Source organism: Lynx canadensis, chromosome C1 (genome assembly GCF_007474595.2).
Source record: "Lynx canadensis isolate LIC74 chromosome C1, mLynCan4.pri.v2, whole genome shotgun sequence".
In the NCBI taxonomy this organism is placed as follows: Eukaryota; Metazoa; Chordata; class Mammalia; order Carnivora; family Felidae; genus Lynx; species Lynx canadensis.
The window spans coordinates 151,894,598-151,917,538 of NC_044310.1; the positions used below are offsets into that span (position 1 = coordinate 151,894,598).

Here is a 22,941-nt window from a genome sequence, read left to right on the forward strand (position 1 = left end):
TACCCTAGGGATTCAAATATATTGCCCTAAGCGAAATAAGTCAGTCAGAGAAAAACAAGTATCTTATGATTGCACTCATATGTGGAATTTAAGAAACAAAACAGATGAACATAAGGGAAGGGGAGGAAGAATAAGATAAAAACACAGAGGGAGGCAAACCATAAGAGACTCTTAAATACAGAGAACAAACTGAGGGTTGCTGGAAGGGTGTTGGGTGGCAGGATGGGCTAAACGGATGATGGGCATTGAGGAGGGCACTTGTTGGGATGAGCACTGGGTGTTATATGTAAGTAATGAATCACTGGGTTCTACTCCAAAAACCAATACTACATTGGATGTTAACTAACTTGAATTCAAATTCAAATAAATAAATTTAAAAAAAAAGAATATGCAGTTTGGTTGTGTTTCATTAGTGTATAGTTCATAGATTAAAAATCAATGGTATTGCAATTTTGTCAAGATCCATTTCCAATGAACAATAATCAGGCAAAAATTAAGCATTTATACTTATTTAAATGTGAGAACACTGTATCTGTTACATGGTACACAGAGAAATATGAGCGTGGCTTGGTGTTCATTTTAATGAGTTTTGACTCATGTACACCTGTTTCTCATTATCCAGTAAGAGAATTATAGCAATTCTGAAGGACAGAAAGAAAAAAATCACCCTTGCTGCAAACTAAAAGGAAGATTGCAACTTTCCTATAGCTTTACAGAATATCTCACAATTGTAATGGAGAAAGCATTGGTTTAGAATGTTTCCATTTGTTAATGCAAATGTGAAATAAACTGTTAAAAAGCATTGTGCCCGACAGCATTTCAAGTATTAAAAATATCCTGTCAACAAAAATAAAATGAGTTTTAAAAAAATCTTGCAGCACAAAAAAGAGTAATAGAATCCAACAGCAATTTGTTTCCCAAGTACCATTCTGGCATCTTTATAGGAGTCTTGGCACGTATATATTCAGTTATCTAAGTTAAATTCCACATTGAGCATTTTTTTTTTTACATACATGCTCTTGAGAAAGTTACATTAAAATAACCTAAATCAGTTTTTCAGCCAGGTAGGTAAATTCAAATTCTCTATCTATTCTTATGAATTTCAATATAATTCCTTTAAGGATTATTTACTGAATACCTGTTATGTGCCAGCCACAGTTGCACATACTAAACAGATATCATCTCATTTTTTCCACAATTCTGTAACGTAGCTACAATTATGTACATTTTACAAATGAGAAGAATAACACTTAAAAATATATATTAACTTGGCAAGGTGTGGGCTCTTAAGCAAAACACCCGGAATGATAACATCCAGAGTAAGAATGTTAAGAATCTGCATTCTTAACAATTGTACCTTTTTTCTCTTTTAACATTTATCCCAATTGCAGATAATTTAGATACTTAAAGAATGCATTCCAAAATTTTATTATTGGTAGAAAAGAGGCCCAGAGCACCTGGGTGGCTCATTCCGTTGAGTGTCCGCCTTCTGCTTGTTCAGGTCATGATCTCATGGTTCATGGGTTCAAGCCACCCGTTGGGCTCTGTGCTGACAGCTCAGAGCCTGGAGCCTGCTTTGGATTCCGTGTGTGTCTCTCTCTCTGCCCCTCCCCCACTCACACTTTGTCTCTCTCTGAAAAATAAATAAATATTTAAAAAAATGTTAACAAAAAAGGAAATGGGCCAAGTTCTACTCACGGCTTTTCAAATGATTTTGTTGTTTTTGTTCTTGGACAAAATGCATTTTTATCATCAAAAACTATTAAGAGGAGCAAGAATATATGCTTTGCCAACTTTTCAGAATTGTTATATGACATGAAGGAGTCAATGCATGTGAGAGCACATTAAATGTAATGTGTTACAAAAATATATTGTATGCAACTGTCACATATTAAATGTTTCTATGTCACTGAAAGTAGTTATGGGTTCAATTTCTTTGTGACTTAAGATCTTCATGAAGAGAACTCCCTGCCTGTTTCAGGAGACAGGTCATTATACTGTACACCAAACCCAGGGACCTTCCTTGAAATCCCAGGGCTTTTCAAAAAGCCCCAGCAGATGAATGTGTATGGCAATCTTTTTTTAATTATTATTTAAAAAAATTATTTTTAATGTTTATTTATTTTTGACAGAGAGGCAGAGCATGAGTGAAGGAAGGGCAGTGAGAGAGGGAGACACGGAATCCGAAGCAGGCTCCAAGCTGTCAGCACAGAGCCTGACACGGGGCTCAAACTCACAGACCATGAGACCATGACCTGAGCTGAAGTAGGACGCCCAACCGACTGAGCCACCCAGGCGCCCCATGGCAATCTTAAGTGTTCATGATGAGGAATGTAGATTCACAAGGCTTCGGTCATTCCTGAGTGTGAGTTTTGCAATACTTAAATATTCACATTAGATTAGTTGTTTAGTGTTTTTAATATAACGTTTGATGGTTTTAATATAATTCCTTTAAGGATTATTTACTGAATACCTGTTACGTGCCAGCCGTGGTTGCGCGTACTTAACAGGTATTATCTAATTTTTCCACATTAATTCTGTAATGTACTTGTCATACCTGCTTCTGGGCTTCCTTTATGACAAATTACAGTGATTTAAATCCTTATGTTTAAATCCTCATCTTCTAGAAGTCACTATGTGTATACTATTTGGAGCCTCTAGGTGATATCTGAGGCAGTTTTTATATATATCTCAAGCAACTCTTAGAGCAGGATTTGCGAATTCAGATGCTCAAATAACATGCAAAACAGACCAAATATAGGGAGTAAAGTGATGTGAGCTTCAGCTCATTGTTGACCTGCAGTAATGTTGGCCCACAATTGCCCTGTCTTCCAATTTAATTTTTTAATGCGTTCCCAACTTTATTGAGATACAATTGACATGTAGCATTGTGTTTAGGTATGCAATGTAATGACATGCTGACATATATATTAACAAAATGTTTACTACAATAAAGTTAGTTAAGCCATCCTTCACCTCACATAATTACCACTTCGTTGTTACAGCGAGAACATTAAAGCTCTACTCTCATAGCAACTTTCAAGTATGCATTAGGGTTTTGTTAACTAAAGTCACCATGCTGTCCCTTAGATCTCAGAACTTGTTCATTTATATTGAGAATTTGTACTCTGACCAACAACTCCTTCTTTCCCCCAACTCTTTTGCCTCGGGAAGTCACCATTCTAATCTCCATTTCCATGAGATTGATGTTTTTAGATTTCATGTGAGGCCATACAGTATTCATCTTTCTCTGTTTGACTTATTTCACTTAGCATAATGCCCTCAAGGTCCATCCACTTTGTCACAAATGATAGGATTTCCCTCTTTTCCATGGCTGAAATGTATGTGTGTGTGTGTGTGTGTGTGTGTGTGTGAGAGAGAGAGAGAGAGAGAGAGAGAGAGAGAGAATGTGTACATGCGTGTTTATACACATATACACACCACATATTTTTTTATCAACTCATCCATCAATAGACACTTAGATTGTTCAGGTCCTCCAATTTTTAAGAGATGGCAGAAAATGGTTCCTTGAGTGAAACCCTACCAATTTTTAAATGTTAGAAACTAACTCAAATTAAAACAAAAAAATATAAGAAGGACAAAACAATTCTGTTTATAGGATTCATTTTGTAGTCTCCTGATTCATAATTTCTATGTCAGTCTTTTATGGTACAGTCTTTAAATATTATGTATAAAACAGTGTCTCATTATCATTTAGTGCTTATTAACATCATGCATTTCTTCCCATTGAAGGCAACCTTAAAACACATTTTCAAGAGGGCACAGTTCAGCAGCTATTCCCAGTTATTACTGCCAATGGAATGCTTTATTTCTGGCTCCAAGAGAAGTACCAGCTTTTAGGTTCTGCGTAGAACTCACACTGCCTTAGGGACTGTCTCCACTCTTTCTGCCCTCTGCAGCCTGATTACTATGTGTAGATATGGCTGGAATTTTGTATGTTTAAAGAGCAGTTGCTTTGCTGGGAAAAGCTTCAATTAAACAGAGTCTAGAGATACTCAAGGGTACTTCGTTGCTTCTGTAGTGGAGGGTTACATTTATTTTCATAAGCTTCTGTAACAAAGCCCCAGACTCTCCAGCAATCATGTAGACCAAAATGTCTGTGCATACTGGGATCTTCTTGCTAAATTTAGAATGGCACAGGACCAGCTTTTCTATAAACTCCCTGGTGCAATGTGACCTCTCTTACAATAGAAATAATACTTCGTGTCTTTGTTGAAATGATGCTATGAAGAAGGAGGAAAAAGGAGATAAAGCATTTGAAACATATTGGGTTCCCTAGATATAAAACTGTGATGAAATCCAATGTGTCAGCATCAAATGATAGAGTAAAGTTAAGGAAATTTTGTACCCTTTGTACCCGTTCTAAGATAACCATTCGAACACTGACTTAGTTCCAAACCCTGTATTCTACAAGATTTTTCATTGATGAATCATCATGAAAATATTGAGGCAAGTTCTGGTGGAATTTGGATTAACATCTCTGTGTGGGATTTCCCAGTAGGAGCTAAGAGGGGAGCAAAAAAAGAAAACAGAAATATAGTCTCTTGAACCCATGGTCACCTCTATTAATTTTCTAATTTCCACCTTGGAAGGTCTTTGCAGATTTAGCATCATGTCCCTTTGAAGCCCGTTGAAGGAAGCTTGATACTGTATTAATTGCAAAGATGTCACTGGTGTTGTTGAAGTTTCAAAAATTAGGTCAGCATCCTGACATAGACTATGCTTAATGTTTCTCTCTGAAGGTTAAAATACCTTAATCAGTTTTGGCAAGGGTCACGTTTAATGTAGATTAACAATCCAAAATGGAGAACTATGAGCATGCCTCCATTTTCAAGGAGAGGCTTAAACTGATTTGAAAGATAACACATTTTGAGTATGGCACATTTATTAAATATCTGTTTAACCCTCAGCAAACATACAACCTGAGTCTATAATTGAAAAAACATAATTTCCTTCAAGGTTGAGGAAAGGTGGAGATCTACTCAGAAAAGAGTACCTAAAAGAAATACTATTTTATCATCCACAGTGCATAGATTGGAAAAATATTATTTTCGACATAATTTTTCTGGCTTTTCAATTTACTTAGCAACTTCAAAAAATGTAGATTCCAGCTGATGCAGACATAGCAGAAGGCAGTAAAGCAGTCTTGTTACAATCTTTGTGTATGCCTGTGTATATCTGTGTTTATACTGAGAACACATGGTCGTCAGATTCTAATTCCATTTTGGGAAAAAGACATCAGGTGCCATAAAGATAACTACCAAACGTTGAGAGTCAGATGTACCAATTATTAATAGATAAATGTTACTGTTTTTTTAATCTCTAAATTAAATCTCAAAATCTTTACCGTATAAAATTTCCTTTCAAGGTGTCTTGGAAAAATAGGTATGGACCATTTTAAGTTCTATTTTTGTTAGTGTGTCAGCTCTGTTTATAACTCAAATCTATATTTTAACTCTTAACATAAGAACCAAGGGAGCATGAAACCTAGAATAGATTCTCTAAGGTACTGCTAGGTCACACTACAATACCAATACTGCACTTCTTGGTTTAGATTCATTTTTTTTTTCTGGCAGTGCTTTAATGGAATCTTTTGTTATTATTATGTAGTCAAAGAAGAGATATGTAGTTAATAGAGATATTTACTTATTTTGTATAATATATACATAAACACCATTTCCCACAGGATGTTTGTAGAGCACTAGCTCTATCATGAAATGCTATGAGAAAAAGAAAATGAAGAATTAATGCACATTCACAATGCATATTACCATATTAAAGGCTTTGAAGTCTTGCAATGAATCAATCTGTTGCTGTTTCATCATTACTTTGCAAATTATGTGATTGCTTTGTGAGTGTGTGTATGTGTGTAGCATAACATGGAATCAATGGCCCATGCTTGGGGAAAAACAGAAGCGCCAATAAATTATTAAAGATGAAACAAATGTTGATAAAATAGTTTCCTAAACTTTAAAAAATAGGAGTAGAAGTTAAAATGAACGTTAAAGAGTTTTTTTTTTCTTTATTTTTTTTTGTAGGGGAAGGATGCTACTTTTTAGCATCCATGTATTTATTTATCTAAAAAGTTTCAAATAAGATGTTTTTTTTTTCTTTGTGGGAAATCAAAATACTGAATGAAGGGGGATAGGTTTGTTAAAAACAAAACAGACTCCAAGTGGAGTCGCTTAGGCTAAGCCTTAGGTGACCAAATAGAGGCATAATTACAGGTTTGTCTTTCCCAGAAATGGAATTTGAAATCAAGTCACTTGGGAATTATCTGATCAGCACTAGTTAGGTAATCTACCTCATAGACGCCTGCCATCCCCTACAAGAAAGCAACCTTGCAATAGCCAACCCCCCACTTTTTCACCCAGAATGACTCCCTTGTTCCTGCTTCCTTCTGCCAATAAAAGTCTTTCATTTTGTATAGCTCCTCAGAGCTCCTTTCAACCTACTAGATTGGATGCTGTCCAATTCAAATCCATTTTTGCTGAAATAAACTCTCCAAAATTTTTAAATGCCTCAGTTTATCTTTTAACAGGATGAGTAAAAGCAGTTCCAAGATAAACCCATGTAGATCAATTCTTTCTGAGAGGCAAAAGGGTAAAGAAAACCCTGCTTAACATTTTGAAAGAAAGATCTTTTTAAATAAATGCAAAAAGTATTTTAAATTATAGTACAACTATATATATGTACATATACATATAGTACAACTATATATATGTACATATATATATATATATATACATACACACACATATACATTACATATTTTTGAGGGAGAAGGAAAGAAGTAGGGTAAAATAAAAAGGAAAGGGAAATGTACCAAGATGAAAGGTTGGGAGAGACAGAAAATTTAGACTAGGAAAGTGTAAGAGGAGAAGGAAGCAAAAGTGACACAGGAAGGGGGACATCTATAGAGGGAGCAGTTTCTATGGTGCTAAATGTGCGTGAACTATGAAGGTTAAAGCTGAGCCCTGTACTCAAGCTGATGGGAGGCTCCCATCAGATCCCTTCAAAGCTATAATTAGCCAGTCCAGCTCGGGCTGCAGTCCTTCACTTGCTCTTTGTCCTTCATTCTCAGAGGAAATCTTGGAATGAGGCAGACCAAAAAGTAAGAGAAAAAGTAATTTTTGTGTTTCTCAGGTAGTGGCCAGAGAATCCTGAAATCGAATCTTAATAAGAATCTTAATTTAAGAAAGCTTGAGGGGCGCCTGGGTGGCTCAGCTGGTTAAGCATCCAAATCTGGCTCAGGTCATGATCTCACAGCTTGTGAGTTTGAGCCCCACGTCAGGCTCTATGCTGAAAGCTCAGAGCCTGGAGTCTGCTTCAGATTCTGTGTCTCCCTCTCTCTCTGCCTCTCCCCCTGCTCACGCTCTGTCTCTCTCTCTCTCTCTCAAAAAATAAACAAACATTAAAAAAGATGTAAGAAAGCTTGAGAATGAAAAATAAAATGGAAATGGAAAAAAATAATGAAAAGAAAAATAAAGGAAATCAGAATGAAAGTCTACTGAGGGAATAAAATAAAACAAAACATCTACTGAGAAATAGGAATGGGTGGGAGGAATGGGTTTTAAGTAGAGGCCCTGCCTCTCCTACCCAGGCTAATTTCTCTGTCTGCTCCCCAGGAGGCAAACCTTGGGCTCCTCATTGGCAAAGCGTTGTGACAGTGTTGGAAATCCAGGTAGTGTCACTTTTTAGATGTGTGATCCCAGGCAAACATCCCACGTTCTTGATACTTCTATTTTCTTAACTTTTAAATAGAGATACTGAGATCTTCCAATGAGGCTGGTCTCTAGTCTAAATTCTGTTTGCTTATCTCCATTCCTCTGGCTATAAAGTCCTTTCCTCACCCATCCTTAAATTAACATTATGTCATCATAATGGAACTCACATTTCACCTTTTCCAAGCCACAGAAAACATTTTCTCTTTCTTAACACCCATAGGAGTTAGCACTGCTACGTATATTTCTTAATGTTCTTGACTTACCTAATTGCTGTAATCTTTTCCTATTGGGTCTCAAAATCCCTTAAAGTGAGCTTGGGTATTGTCTGCTCCTTCAAAATTGCAGGCGGTGCAAGTAAGGAGTGGAAGTATTGGGAGAGGGTTTTAAACTCTGGTTTTATATCAAGGGTGTCTGAAAGTAGATAATAAAGACTTGATGCCTCATTTTATTCCCTGGTACTCAATTAACTTCAATGCAAAAAGTGTTAAAGTTGAAAAACCTTGGATTTGGTAGAATTCAACTACAATATATCTTGTATATATCTTATTTCTTCTTAACAAATCAAAAATATAAGTGTAAGAGCTTGGATCCTCCTGCAGCTGACCAAAAAAGGAAGACATTGTCTGAGAACACTACCAAGGGATCTATTTTCAGAATGTGTGTCTGCAGGTAGGGCTTTAAAGATACAGTTATTGCTGCACTCAATCAGTATTAGAGAATTTCTAGTGCTTCTATAGTTTCATGGCAACACAAGTAACCACCACCTTTTTTGATTTGCTTTCTATCACCCAAGAACAAAAAATAAATGAGCAGACAATAAACAAAAAAAATCTATAGTAGGAAGGTCGACCTTTCATGTTAGTTATCTAAGATCTATTTCTTCTTATAAAAGAGGAGGTAAAAAAAATTCAGAAGTGCTCAATGGCTGACTTCTGGTGGGATGACTTTTACACTCTATTTTGTAATCATAAGGTTCCTGAAAGTATATGCAGTTCTGAAATGTATACACAGGAGTAACATCACGAGATCTATTTGAGTAGAAAGGGATAATAAAGTTTAATTTCTCCTTTCTACCTTTTTTATGTTCTCTCTTATGAGAGATGAGTTAGAGAAAATAATTAGATCAAGTGCAAGACTTCTACCCATGAGATTAAACATTATGTAATTCCAAGTTTTCCCTATTTTAGTAGATGTAGACAGTACTGGTAACAAAGCTACGATTTTCCTCCTATGCTCTTCCAGCCTGATTTCTTTTCTTAAGTATATTTATTTATTTGGAGATATACAAAGACCACGTGAGTGGAGGAGGGGCAGAGAGAGAGAGGGAGAGACAGAATCCCAAGCAGGCTCCATGCTGGCAGCTGCAGAGGCCAACGCAGGGCTTGAACTCATGAACCTTGAGATCATGACCTAAGCCTAAACCAAGAGTCAGGTGCTTAACCAACTGAGTCATCCAGGTGCCCCTCATCCAGCCTGATTTCTGAGCAAATCCTTTATGCCACTGTCTCTTAAAATTATTCTGATTCCTTTTTTGTATGTAAGCTGCATTAAAAGTGTTTTATATGTGTCTGTATTTGAAGGTCAGAGAATAAAATTTTACATGGCAAGTTGAACTAAATTTTGTTGGTCCTAGGTGGACAGAGATTCCATGTTGCAGGAAACATTGTTTTAGGTCCTCTGTATCCCTGGATCTGACAGGTTTCAAAGCAGTAGTGTCTCCTGATCCAGCTGAGGCCAGCAAAACAGTCTTAGCAAGCTGCATTTTGTCTATGCTTTCTTAATGGTTATCAAAGACAGCTATTCAAACCTGCCATCTAGTTCTCTTGTTGATAAAGTGAGAAAACTCAGACTCCTTGCCCATTGGTCCAATTTAGGTCACATCTATTTTGCTTCTGCAGTCATGACAAAATATATGGGCTTGCCCGCCTCCAATATATTTAACATTTAATCTCTGATTGTAATGTCACTGGGATTCCCTAGAACAATTTTTTGTTCCTGTTATTATGTTTAAGGTTCTCGTCCCTGTTGGTGTGAAAAAACAATCCAATACCATCGCATACACTTTAGTTTCCCTGTCTTAACAATAATATTGGTTCAAGAATATTTAGATGTAACTGAGGACCAGAAATAGTACAATAATTAGTGGTAAGAGGACTTTTCCTCAGAACCTGGGGGCCTTACAAAATGATAACTACAGGGCTTCTAAATAAATTCTTGACAATAGCAAAGTGTTGCTTTCAGGATCTATTGCTTTTGTTGTTGCTGTGTGTGTGTGTAATTTTTTTTTAGTTGGCCTAAAAGAACTTCATCAAAAATTCTTAATGCATTCAACAGTTTCTTTAAAAATATCTCAGAAACACTTAATGGCATCTTAAAAAGAAGTTCAAATAATTCATAAAAAGACTAACCTTTGCATTATCTAACAGTAATTTATAAGTGTTGAGTATTTACTCAAACTTACCATTTTAAAATGAGTTCATGACATTTGACAAATCTGAAACAAGTTTGATTTGTTATCATGGGTAACTGTATAATGTTCTCCAGATGATATGTATTATTTCATACATCCCATCTTTCACTGCCATCTAAAAAGATTGTTTATTTCAAAATGACCACATTTGCCTTTATTTGTATTTGAAGGGACTACCACATTTACCTGTGATACTCTTGATGTAATATAGTCAAATGGTCAATTTGAAGGGACTACCACATTTACTCTTGATGTAGTCAAATGGTCAATTTGAAATAATACTGATAGTGAATAGTTATCACAAACTAAAATCAGCTCATGTAATACCTGACAAGGAATTATAAGAATCTTACAAAATTATGTCAAAATATTAGCATGTCAAAATGTGGCTATGTTATACTCACATGTCCTCAAGGCACTGCTTTAAAACACATCAAATTAGATACCAGATTCTTCTTAGATGGTAACAGTTTTGCTCCCTCCAATAAAGTGGAAGAGCCTCTTCTTCTCACGGTTTTGAAATATAAATTATTTGTTCCTGAGAACCATGATCCAACATGTTTTGGTCCTAAAAAATTTTTACATCAAAGCTTAGGTTTGTTTGCAAAGCTTTCAAGTCTCTCAAAAGTAAGGGATCTCTTGCTAGCTTTGAATGGGGACTAAAGATCTGATATTCATTATAATATCCAATCTTTGTAACAACCATATAAGGATAATTATCTCTATTTTATTTATTTTATAGGTGCTTTTAAACTTAGGCCAAGAAAAAATAACTTAATCGTACATGGTGGAACCATAATGTGCCACTAATAACAGGAGAAAACAAGACAATTTGCTCTTGAAAAACACCAAAGATAATTTCAGGTGGGTTTCTTAGAAAACTATAAAGTTCATATGACTTATATTCTTATATATTTGTCAATATATTAAACTTTTTAAATACATTATTAGCATGGAGCTGGCCTATTTTTACTAATGGCAACCTATTCACAATCTTTTCACTCTTTCAATCATTTGAAACTGACTTTATGAAGTCTTTCATTCAGTAGGGATGATGGCTAGAAATATTCCATATGATTGAACTTGCAAAGAAAACCTAGAAGAGACAATAGTCTGGCTCAGAATTTATAAGTGTTGGCCTTTAGTCAATATATAGAGAGTAACATAAAAAAGTATGGCAAAACTAAATCATTCTGCTTCCTATCCATATAATATTCTAATAATACTAACCAAGGAAAAGAATATAAATGTCTTAAGACTTAGATATGTATATAGGACTAAAATTTATTTCTTAATTTCCTATTCCTTTGGATTTCTTTTTCTTTCTTTCTTTCTTTCTTTCTTTCTTTCTTTCTTTCTTTCTTTCTTTCAAGTGAAACATGCCTTCCCCCGCCCCCTTCTGGGATACATTATATATTGTATGAATCCCAATATATTTCAGGAGTATATTGTCAAAATCATTTGTCTATAGTAATTTGTATCCAATCCCTTTTTAGAGGATCCACCACTAAAAATTCTAATTCGTTGTTCAGAGTGGGCCTTAGGCATAAATATTCAAATAAGTTCCCTAGGTGATTCTAATGTGATGGTTTAGCAACTACTTCTCAAGATAATTTAGTTTTCCTTCTTTACTCTGTGGCTGACATCTAATTTAATTTTCTATGGATTTAGAGGTTTTTTTTTTTTTTTAATTATGTGGGTTGCCAGATAATTATAATCTGATTACTTTGACCAGGTAGATCATCATACTATTAAAACATAGGTTATAATTAGAGCCCTATTCTGTCACTATATACTGTCACTCAACTTGTCACCAGAAGCCTTACAAATATGTTGTTTATTTACTATTGTTTTTTTTTTTTTTAAACACACTACACAGTTTGTTAAAATCAGGTCAAATGCATGGTTACTGATGGGCTAGCAGTTAAGAGCACATGTGTGATCAAGGTTTATAATCTGTCTTCTGAATACCATCTTTAAGTTTTATGTTCACATCTCACAAATATTATTACTTACTTTTTAAAAATTGATTCACTTTGTAAACTCAAACACATAAATTTTATTATCTACTACTCTAAAAAGAAAATAGTAACATTGTCATAAATAGAGGATAATTTTAAAACAAATCCAATAACACAAACTTAATGTTTTTAAGTCTAATTGGATACTTCTGTCTAATGCATTAGACTTTAAGCCTGTGGCTTGCTTTTGGTTTCTTAAGAAGAAAGATTTATAAGGAATGAAAAGTGTTAAGTATATACCAATACAACTGAGCTGTCTAAAGTGTACCTCAAATAATTCATAGTAGTGATCAGACATTGATTTTTAAGGCATATTATAATGCCTCAGAATCTGGATCTGAGAAGCCAGTAAGATTGCTTCTACTATGTGAAAAAAATATTTTTAAGAGTCATATTGGATTTAGGATTCTAACCCATATCTCTAATGTTTACTTCTATTAATTCTTGGGATCACATTGAAAAACATAATGTGATCTTCAGTTTCTGGCTATTTGGGTGAGTTAGAAAGTCTGAAAAAAATTCCTTAAAAAACCCCAGAAATTCTTGAGAAAATAGTACAAACATCCTTTCAAATGCCTACTTAAACTTCTGAGAAATAAAAACAGAATCCTAAAATAAATAAATAAATAAATAAATAAATAAATAAATAAATAAATATTAAAAAAAACAAAAACAAAAAAAACAAAAACAAAAAAAACCAACCAGAATCCTAGGAGGTAAAAAATACAAATAAAAAGAATCTGAAAGAGTAATAGAAAGCTAAAGTTAAAATAGCAACTGTTCTTGTGGCAGAAAGAAAGTAAGGCCTTGGGCCGTGCAATATGGTGAGTTGAAACTGAGACACTCTTCATGAAACAGAATGTCCATAAGCTACTTCGTCACTGAAGAATACACTAGAAAAAAATATTCCCTCTGGCAACTAAAAATGACAAAAGAATTTGTCTGTCTTCACTTCGATTATAAGTGGAAGAAAAAAAGTCCCCCCTGAGAATTCATGACCACGGGTGTTTTCACACAGTTTTAGTCCTGAATTTATACTACTTGTTAAATCCTGGGAAATCCCAAACTGAGAACTTGTTGTGATATCTCAAGTATATGGAAGTATCAAACACAAATTATTTTTGAAAGGATGCATCTCAACCTAGTCTTATAGCAGTTCCATAAAGAATAACTGAATACAAGCTCATAATCCAAAATTATTAGACATGCTAAGAAATAAATCGCCATGAGTAAGAGTCAGTGAGCAGAAATCACCATCAGCAGAATTAGAAAAATCAGATACAGCATATGAAGAAATTGTGTTTAAAATTGGATGCAAAGAACAAGAAGCTTTTAAAAGCAGTCAGATATTACAACCTGAAAGCAAAACAAAAGCACGCATATGATATCTACAACAGACATATAATTATTGAAATCAGTGGATCACATAAACATCAGGTATGTTATACACACCTGAATGTAATTAGTAAACCGAGATATTAATTTTTTTAACATTTCTTTATTATTGAGAGACAGAGAGAGATAGAGTATGAGCATAGGAGAGGCAGAGAGAGGAGAAGACACAGAATCTGCAGGAGGCTCCAGGCTCTAAGCTGTCAGCAAAGAGCTCAATGCTGGGCTCGAACTTCCAAATCACCAGTCATGACCTGAGCTGAAGTTGCACACTTAAACGACTGAGCCACCCAGGTGCCCCTAGTAAACTGAGATATTGATCTAAAATCTAAGGAAGTAATGAGATAGGAACCACGAGATATTAGACAATAATAGAACCATCTAATGCGTTTCAAAATTCTGGAATGAGAAAATACAATGCAAGAGAGACAATTTTTGAAGAGATAATGGGTCAATATTTTTAGTAACCGAAGACATGAATTCTCAGATTCAGGAAACTCTACAAAGTCCAAACAGGGAAATAAAATATTGGATATATCATAGAAAGCCTATTAGTAAAGACAAAGAGAATATCTAGAATATCTTAAAAGTTGTTAAAAATAATGACAGATTGTCTGCAATTAGCATTTAGATGGAAAGATAACTTTTTAATAAGAACAATAGAAGCCAGATGTTAGTGGAACAATATCTTCAATTTACTAAAAGAAAATAACTTTAAGACTATAAACCTACTTTAACTTACATTTGAGAGTAAGATAAAATACATTTTCAGATAAAACTAAGAGAGCCTACCTTCAATAGACTTCATTAAAACTTCTAGTAGATGTAGTTTAAGAAAAAGAAAAAAAATTAAGGAAAGTGAATGATACAGAATGGAAGAATGTGCACAATTATTGGTAAATATGTGGGTAAATTTATGTTAACACCAACTCTATAAAAATAATAATTACTTATTTATGGTATTAAAAAGAGAGAAAAAATAAATACCAGACAAAAATACCCAACAAGGTAGAAGAAAATATTCAGGTTAAATAATTCTATATTTGTTTTGTACTGTTGGGTGGGTGAGTAGGATAGAAATGATGATTAACTTTTATTTTAAGTTATTTTAACATACCTGTTAAAATGTTAAGGATAGTCACCCATAGGATAGAAAGAATATACAAGTTTCCCAGAAATGGCCCAAAAGAAAGAGCACGAGGGAAAGGAGGTCTCCAAACACAGACCAGTGGGAGACTTATTATTGCGAAGTGTTCTAATGTAATTTCCTTATTCACACCTTTTTTTGTTGGATTGGTGAGCTCAGAATTTTGACTCTGGATGCTGAAAGAAATCATCTGCTCCTTCTTCTGTTGGCTGCCCATGATTAACTCCAGAACTTGCTCTGTTGGCCACTTCAACAGCCACTGAAAAACAAAGACTATGCCAGCCTTACTGTCTTTTAGAATTTCACAGCATTTAATTTTGATGGAACGTTCTACTTTTAGAGTATAGTTGTAGACAACAAAGGTAGCGAGTATTCAGCTAGTTTTGATTTTCTTGGCGTAACAACCAATTCAATTTATGAGAAGAACACAATTGTTCGACAAATACGTTTCCTTGTTGCGATTGGTGGTAGGCTGGAGTTGTGAAGCCAATGAGCATATTCTTTCATTTCCTAATAGTTTTCACCAAAGAGCACTGCCAGTGATTATCTCAGATCTTCTGTTCGCAAAGTTACTAATCAGTTACTTCAGGTTTTGTCCTTCAGACCAATCTGCTTTCTTCCAAAAACTTAAGGGTTAGGCTCAAATCAAATCACTTTCCAAGGTAGTAGCCACACTATTTTTCACTGGTCTTGGTAAATTCCTTTCCTCCCCACTCCACCCTAAGAAAGCCTAAAAGTAATTCATATTTTCTGGTTGTGTGGATAGTTTGACAAATTATTTTCGGGAGTAAGAGGGATAGAGTGTGACCCAAGAAAGCCTGCTAATTTTATGGACTGCATTACGACTGAAGTCTACTGGTACTTTCTTCCCAGAATATTAGAACTACCTTGTGGCTGGATCATTCTGGATGATCAAGGGACAGAAGCTAAAATCAGTGCTTTGTGAGTGTAAACACAGACTTAAACAAAATCTATAAAAGGAAATGTTGACCTTTGGTAAGAATGGAAATAACTCCAACTGAATGATTCTTATTTATAGGCTGCTACATAAATATTTGGCATAGCAGGATTGGCACAGTCACCCCAAGGATTCATGAGACTCTTCTTTCTGAATGGATATATCTTCTTAGCTATTAGCCCTTCCTTCCTTACTGCCTAGCTACAAGAGGGAGGAAAGACGTAAGTGCTGACAGGGCACAAAAAGGACCAGCTAAAAATAAAGTTTCTTGAAATACACAGAAGCATGTGATGCCCAGAATTTCAGGCTAGATATAATACTGAATGAATTAGGTTCTCATGAAGAAGCCTTCTTATAAAAATATATGTGACAACTTCACATGCAGCTAATGAAAGAAGAATGAGAAAGGCTAAGAAGAAAGAATGTCGTTTGGCAGGCAGCCAGCCATCACTGCAGTGAGCCTCTTGTAGCAGCCAAGTGATGCAGCAATAATTAATGCCACCAACTTTATTGGGCAGAACTGGTTATCCTTATGCTGAAGGGGTGTGAGGCATATGGGAGGAAAAGACAGGGAAAATAGTTACTTTTTGTTTCCCTCACAGTTAATTAAATTAAATTGAAAAATAAATTAAAACACATCAATGCTTGAATTCTGTCTTTCTGTCCTCCCTAACACGAATAGAAAGCTCTGCTCTGACTTTCCTGTAACATGCAAAGAGAGTACATTGTTTTTATACATAATACAGAAAGAAATGAGTCTTAACGTCCAAATATTATCAACGTAAATGTGTTACGTTTACAGTTAAGGTAGGTTCTTACTTTAATCTGTCTATGAAATATTTTAAAAAGTGGTGGGTTTTTTTTTTGGTGAATTATAGATCTGTAGTTGGACTGATTAGTTTATAAGTCTGCACATATGATTTCAAAGAAATTGTGCTTACCTAGTTGTTGGGGAAATAAACACTCTACAATAAGAAGTGCTCAGCTCAGCATGAAGCATGGGAGTGCATGAGCACAGTATGGGTGAAGTGTGAGGAGACAGAATCTCATTTCAGGAACTAGGGAACCAGTTATCATGGAAAGGTACCACAAGTGTGAGAGAGGGACCTGCCAGAGCACCCCCCCCCCAGGGCAGGGGGTATTTTTTGTGCATAAGCCCAGGCCAAAACTGAGCTTGAGAGATTGGCTTTGCCAATTACCCTGTCTCAATGCAGTCCCTAAGCTATGCTTCCAATTATATAGCTTAAGAAACTTCCTTATTTCTTTTAACAGAAGAAGCACAGATATCAGCAGAGAAAATTCCAGTACTAACATTCTTGTTATTTCAAGCAACATTTCCATTTGATGCTGGATGTCTTCTGCTAATGAGCACCAGACTTAATAATTTACAAAGAAAAGCAGGTCAAATGTGAAATTGTTAGTGTGATATGGCTGCTGGTTTCATTTATTTTGTAAATGGACTATTTCTAGGTTTTAAATTATTTGGTCTAACTAACACCCCCTTTTATTTACAAACATGCACACCAGAATCTAGGGGGAACAAAAAAGCATCTCTGAAAAAGTAAACTAGAGCTTAGAATAATCTTGTTACACTAACCTAGAAAGTTAAAACCACACAAAACTAGATAGATCTACATCATAGGATACTACGCTGCTCGTAAGAACAAAGTCATACATAATATTCAGGGATATTTGGAAATGGCATTGTGTTAAATGGAAAGTAGTGCACAGAGAAGGAGCCAAACTGTGTTAACAAAAAAAAAAAAGTAAACAGAAAAAAGATTGGAAGAACATACACTAAAATATTAAGAAGAGTTCTCATGGGAAAGAGATTATTGGTGGTTTTTATTTTATTCTTTGTATTCTTTTGTACTTTCCAAAGTAAAAGCTTATTATTCTTTATGTTATCACATATTCAATTAATAAAATCTATGTTTTACTTTTATTTCATCACTGATCACTAATTATGTTCTCATAATGAGTTTTATATCAGATGTGTTCTGTTATCAATGCCAAAGTTGACTACTTTCCCGAGAAATTTTACTTCTTAGATAGTTCATTTAAATTAATTTTAGTTTATGCAAACTTCATTCAGCTAGAGTTGCAAACAACTCCATATTCAAATTTCCCCTACTGCTCAATAATTACAGATTTTCTCTTTCTTTTCTTTTCAATCCATGATCCAATTAAGGACCACACATTTCATTTATTCATGATAGCTCTTTAGTTGTGTATAATCTAGACCATTTCTCCAGGGTTGGTTGGTTTTTTAGTTTGTTTGTTTGTTTGTTTTTGTTTTGTTTTATTTTAATCTTTCCTAACATTGACATTTTTAACACCTGTGACAATTGCTTTGCAGAATGTCTTTTGATTTTAGTTTTCTGATTATTTCCTCCCGATCAGATTCAGGTAAACTTTTTTATAAGGAATGCTATACAGGCCATATTGCTTCCTTCTCAATACATCATATTGGGAGGCTTATAAGTCAGTGTGTCCAATGCCAAATTTGCTGCCTTGGTCAAGGTGGCATCTGCTAGATTTTGTCATTCTTAAGGTATGCTTTCTTCTTCGAAATTCTAAGTAAATTCCAGTGAACACTCCTTTAAGCTGGCTTCTGTGTCCTTTCCAATCTCCATATGTCTTGAAGTGCTCCTTGACTTTTTGTCTGGAATGTTCCTAACTTGTACATTCCCTGTTCCACCCCTATTCACTTCTCTAAGAAGCCCTGGTTTCTTTTAGTGGGGAATAATACTGAAAAAACAAGATGTGGGTACTGGATACCGACCAGAATTCTAGTTCCTGTTAATGGGCACTGTTAAGAGATGCACTGCTAGCTAGCATCTAGTTAGATAGAGAGATAGATGATAGAGATAGATAGATAGATAGATAGATAGATAGATAGATAGATAGATGATATATAGATGATAGGTAGATGGATGCTAGATAGATGATAGAGTTTTTTTTTTTTTTTTTTGGTTTGTTTTTTGATTTTTGTTTTTTAACAAGAAGCTATACCTCTAATACCAATCCCACTCCACAAGGTTCTTTGTTTCCTTTTCTATTTCATATTTGTACTCACTTCTCCCATGGTAAGAACCTAGTTCTCAATAGTATCAATATGTCCCTTTGTTTGCTCAGGCTTATAATATATATACTCAGATAATTGCTACATTCCTAGCACTACAAATATCAGACTATGTTATGTTTTCTTTGCAGTTTTTCCTGGTTTTGTTGTTTCTGTTGCTGTTTTGTCTTTAGAGTACATCCACCCAGGAGGTACCATCAGAGAGCTATGTTTAAAAGTGTATTAATTCCACTTTTGATCAAGCAGGTTAATTCTTCTGTGTGATTATGTTATCAACATAGTTTTACATTCTTTTTTTTCTGTTTGTTTTTCACGTTGCTGTTTGCATTTTTTGCATTTTTCTTATTTACCTTTTTCTTTTCAAGATTTTATTTTTAGGTAGTCTCTTCACAACCCCAAGATCAAGTTGCATGCTCTACCAACTGAGCCAGCCACTTACTTCTAATTTACTTTTAAACATGGAAATTCTTTACGTAGTTTACAGTAAATTATTTACATAGTTCCCGAGTAAAATAATATAGTTAGAAGAGTCTTACTCTCTACCCTTCCCCTTCCCCTCAATCCCACCACCCCCCACCCCATGCAACCATCTTCTTTTATATCTGTTGGTTCCATTCTGAATGTCCTTTTTTAAGAAGTAGCCATCATAAAAATATCTATCAATTAATATCTTATTCACCTTTTACTCTTAAACAAAAAGTAGCATAGTAAATATTTTTCCCCACCTCATTTTTTCACTTTATAATATGTCCTGGAAGTAACATGATAAGATTCATAGAGATAATTTTTATTCTATCCTCTTCGTTGTTCAATTCTGTGAATTGAATGGAGTTTACTCAACCAATGTTCTATAAATGAGAACTCTAATTATTTCAAATATTTGCTATTAGAAATATTGCTGCAATAAATATCTCTGTGATGTTTTGTTTTGTTTTGTTTTGTTTTGTTTTGTTTTGTTTCTGGAGATGTATTTTAAGGGCAAATTCCTAGAAGTGAGATTATTAGGTTAAAGAGTAATTTCATGTAATTATTTTTTTAGCTATTGGGAAATGCTTCACAATATTTTTACATTTTTGTATTCTATCAGCAACATCAGTACACAATATCAGCAATGTCAAACTCTCCAATTTTCACTAATCTGATAGATGAGAAATGGTATGGAGTAATTGTATTTAGTGTTCTCTTATTATGAGAGATGGTGAACTTTTTTTTATAAGTTCAAGGCTATTTGCATATTTTCTGTGGGAAATCTTTGTTCATGTCATTTGTTCACTTTTGTAATAAGTTTCTGATCTTCTATCCTTGCTTTTGAAGCAACCTTCACATATTACAGATAAAACACACTAATCTAGGGGCACCTGGGTGGCTCAGTCAGTTAAGAGCCTGACTCTTGATTTCAGCTCAGGTCATGATCTCACTGTTTGTGAGTTTGAGCCCTGCATCAGGCTCTGCACGGATAATGTGGAGTCTGCTTGGGATTCTCTCTCTCCTCTCTCTCTCTAAAAATAAATAAATGCACATTTTAAAAAAGACACACTAATCTACAGTATATGCTGCAAACATTTTCACTCATTTTTGGAAAATCGTCTTTTATTTCCCCCTTAGTCCATGGTCCTTTTTATGTTGTGCAATTTTAATTTATTTTTATTTTGTTGAAGTTATCAATCTTTTCAATTCTGCATCATACTTAATTATATCAAAAGAAAAAAATGATAGGGAAAAACTTAAATAATGGCCTATCTTACTATACATGCTTTTTATTAATTTCAAAGTGTTGAAATGGTCATTAAGCCAAATAAATCTCTTCCTAACCAACATTTGTTAAATAAATTTTGTTAAATAAATTTCTTCTTAATCAATATTTGTTAAAGACAGGATTTTCCAAAAAGGAATAATCTTTTCAGTCCCTATGAATCACCCACGATTAACGCAAAAGTAATGTTGAAGTGAATCAAAATCTGGGGCAAAGACAACTACATTTCTTGCCTGATTTTATATGTGTGTGTATAGTACACACACACACACACACACATATATATATATATAAAATTATAATGCAAATTTACTTCTGTAGTTTTAGACCATTTACTCCAATCAGATCATGTATTCTTTTTTTTTTTTTTTTTCAACGTTTATTTATTTTTGGGACAGAGAGAGACAGAGCATGAACGGGGGAGGGGCAGAGAGAGAGGGAGACACAGAATCGGAAACAGGCTCCAGGCTCTGAGCCATCAGCCCAGAGCCTGACGCGGGGCTCGAACTCACGGACCGCGAGATCGTGACCTGGGCGAAGTCGGACGCTTAACCGACTGCGCCACCCAGGCGCCCCCAGATCATGTATTCTTAAGAAGATTTTAGAAATACCTAAAAAGTGCCTTAGTCTTTGAAGGTGATTTTCCAGTCTCAATTCCTTTAATTTACTTCTTAGTCTGAAAAGGAAAAATGAGCACTTGAGTTATATTCAATGATTGAATATTTTTTAATTATTAAATTAGTTTTTCATTTTTAACCAATTTCACATAATTTTGCAGATGTGTTTAACCTCACAATTTTACAGCCAGAGACTTCGTTCCCAGGATCCCTCATAGTCCATGCGTTCTTTTGAGGAAAAGTTTTTTATCTCTGTTTTTGGATGCTTTTATTAGTATATGACTAGAACCTTAGCAGAAGACATTGTTTTGCTTCCCAGTAATAGGAGTAATAAAAACGCAGTTGCATGAGATGCTGTGGGGAACTCATTTATGAATACAGCACAGTATAATGGGAAAATTCTGGAAGAGGAATCAGGAGAGTAAAGATATTGCTGTTGTTCTGTCATTATATTTTAAGAGCTTTGACAATCAGTTCTGGTCTACAATATGCACATTTGTGAAATCTGAGAGTTGTGATTGACTAAATATCTCCCAAACTGGAAACTTCACAATTCTGTAATTGCAAGCCTTCCCCAAGCAGCCTCTATCCTCACAATTCTATCTTTAATGCTATTTGAACTTCCTCAACTACCTGTACTTCTTTTTTTTTTTTTTAAGTTTATTTATTTATTTTAAGAGAGAAAGTACAAGCGGGGGAGGGACAGAGAAAGAAGGAGAGAGAGAATCCCAAGTGGGCTCTTCACTGATAGCACAACCCCGATGTGGGACTCAAACTCACAAACCCATGAGATGATGACCTGAGCTGAAATCAAGAGTTGGATGCTTAACCTACTGAGCCACCCAGGTGTTCCTCACCTACCTGTACTTCTTAAATTTGTAAGTCCACTCACTTTTCTAAGAAAATGCTTCCCTTTGACTCTCTTACAAGGCCACAGAAATACTTGTATAATTCACACAAGTTTTCAAATCCCACAATAATTGGGGTTTACATACTTTTCTAGGTCAACTACCTAAGCCTTGGTATTTCTGGTTAAACCTGTGTGTGTGCACACATACAAGCACACGTCCACAAACAGCTGAAGGCACAAAGAGGTATGTAATAGCATATGAACCCCTTATAACTCTGAAATATACTATGATGAAGTATCTTAATCTCCTTCAGGGTTGGAAGGGTGTGTGTGACTTGACCTACAAATCTGGAGGGACTGAACATTGCCACCAGTTTAATATACTTATTTCAAATATAGTTCAGCTCGTAATCATTTTGCTCTCTAAAATAGCTCCCATTAGTCGAGCTTTCTTTCTGTCCCAAGAAGCTTAGTGGTCATTCTGGCCACTGGGCCAAAATAATTCTCCTTATAATATTTCTCCGTATGAGGCTTAATTTTGTGGCAAATGTCCACTAAGGAGAAGTTTTCTGAGCAATAGTACTTGGGTGGATGCACTTTACCATTATACCAACTTGTGAAAGGCAGGTTTCTGTAACTTTACCAAATAATGCAGTAATAAAAGTAAAATGTGATTGAATGGTTTGTAGCACTCTTCAAGACCCAGGACCATGACTAAATTGATATACATATCTTTTTCTTACTTTTTTAAGAGAAAGTACTTTGATAAATCTTGTAATATATCTAAAGTCAGCTCTGAAAAATACTTCTCTTCACTACTATCCACACATATTTTCAATACAGAATAATCCGAAACTGGAAAATTTCAAAGTTAGCTTGTTTTATTTTCTAAATCTCCAT

At 34.8% G+C, this 22,941-nt stretch overlaps 1 long non-coding RNA gene across 1 annotated transcript; it reads right to left on the reverse strand.

Annotated features, from left to right (window-relative positions):
- Nucleotides 1-3,250: 3,250 nt before the first annotated feature.
- On the reverse strand, nucleotides 3,251-22,241 carry LOC115520468. The gene is made up of 3 exons (XR_003970799.1): nucleotides 22,230-22,241; nucleotides 8,823-8,838; nucleotides 3,251-3,323 (listed from the first exon to the last, which is right to left on the reverse strand). It is a non-coding gene; the product is annotated as an uncharacterized LOC115520468 (long non-coding RNA).
- Between the last annotated feature and the right edge of the window lie 700 nt (nucleotides 22,242-22,941).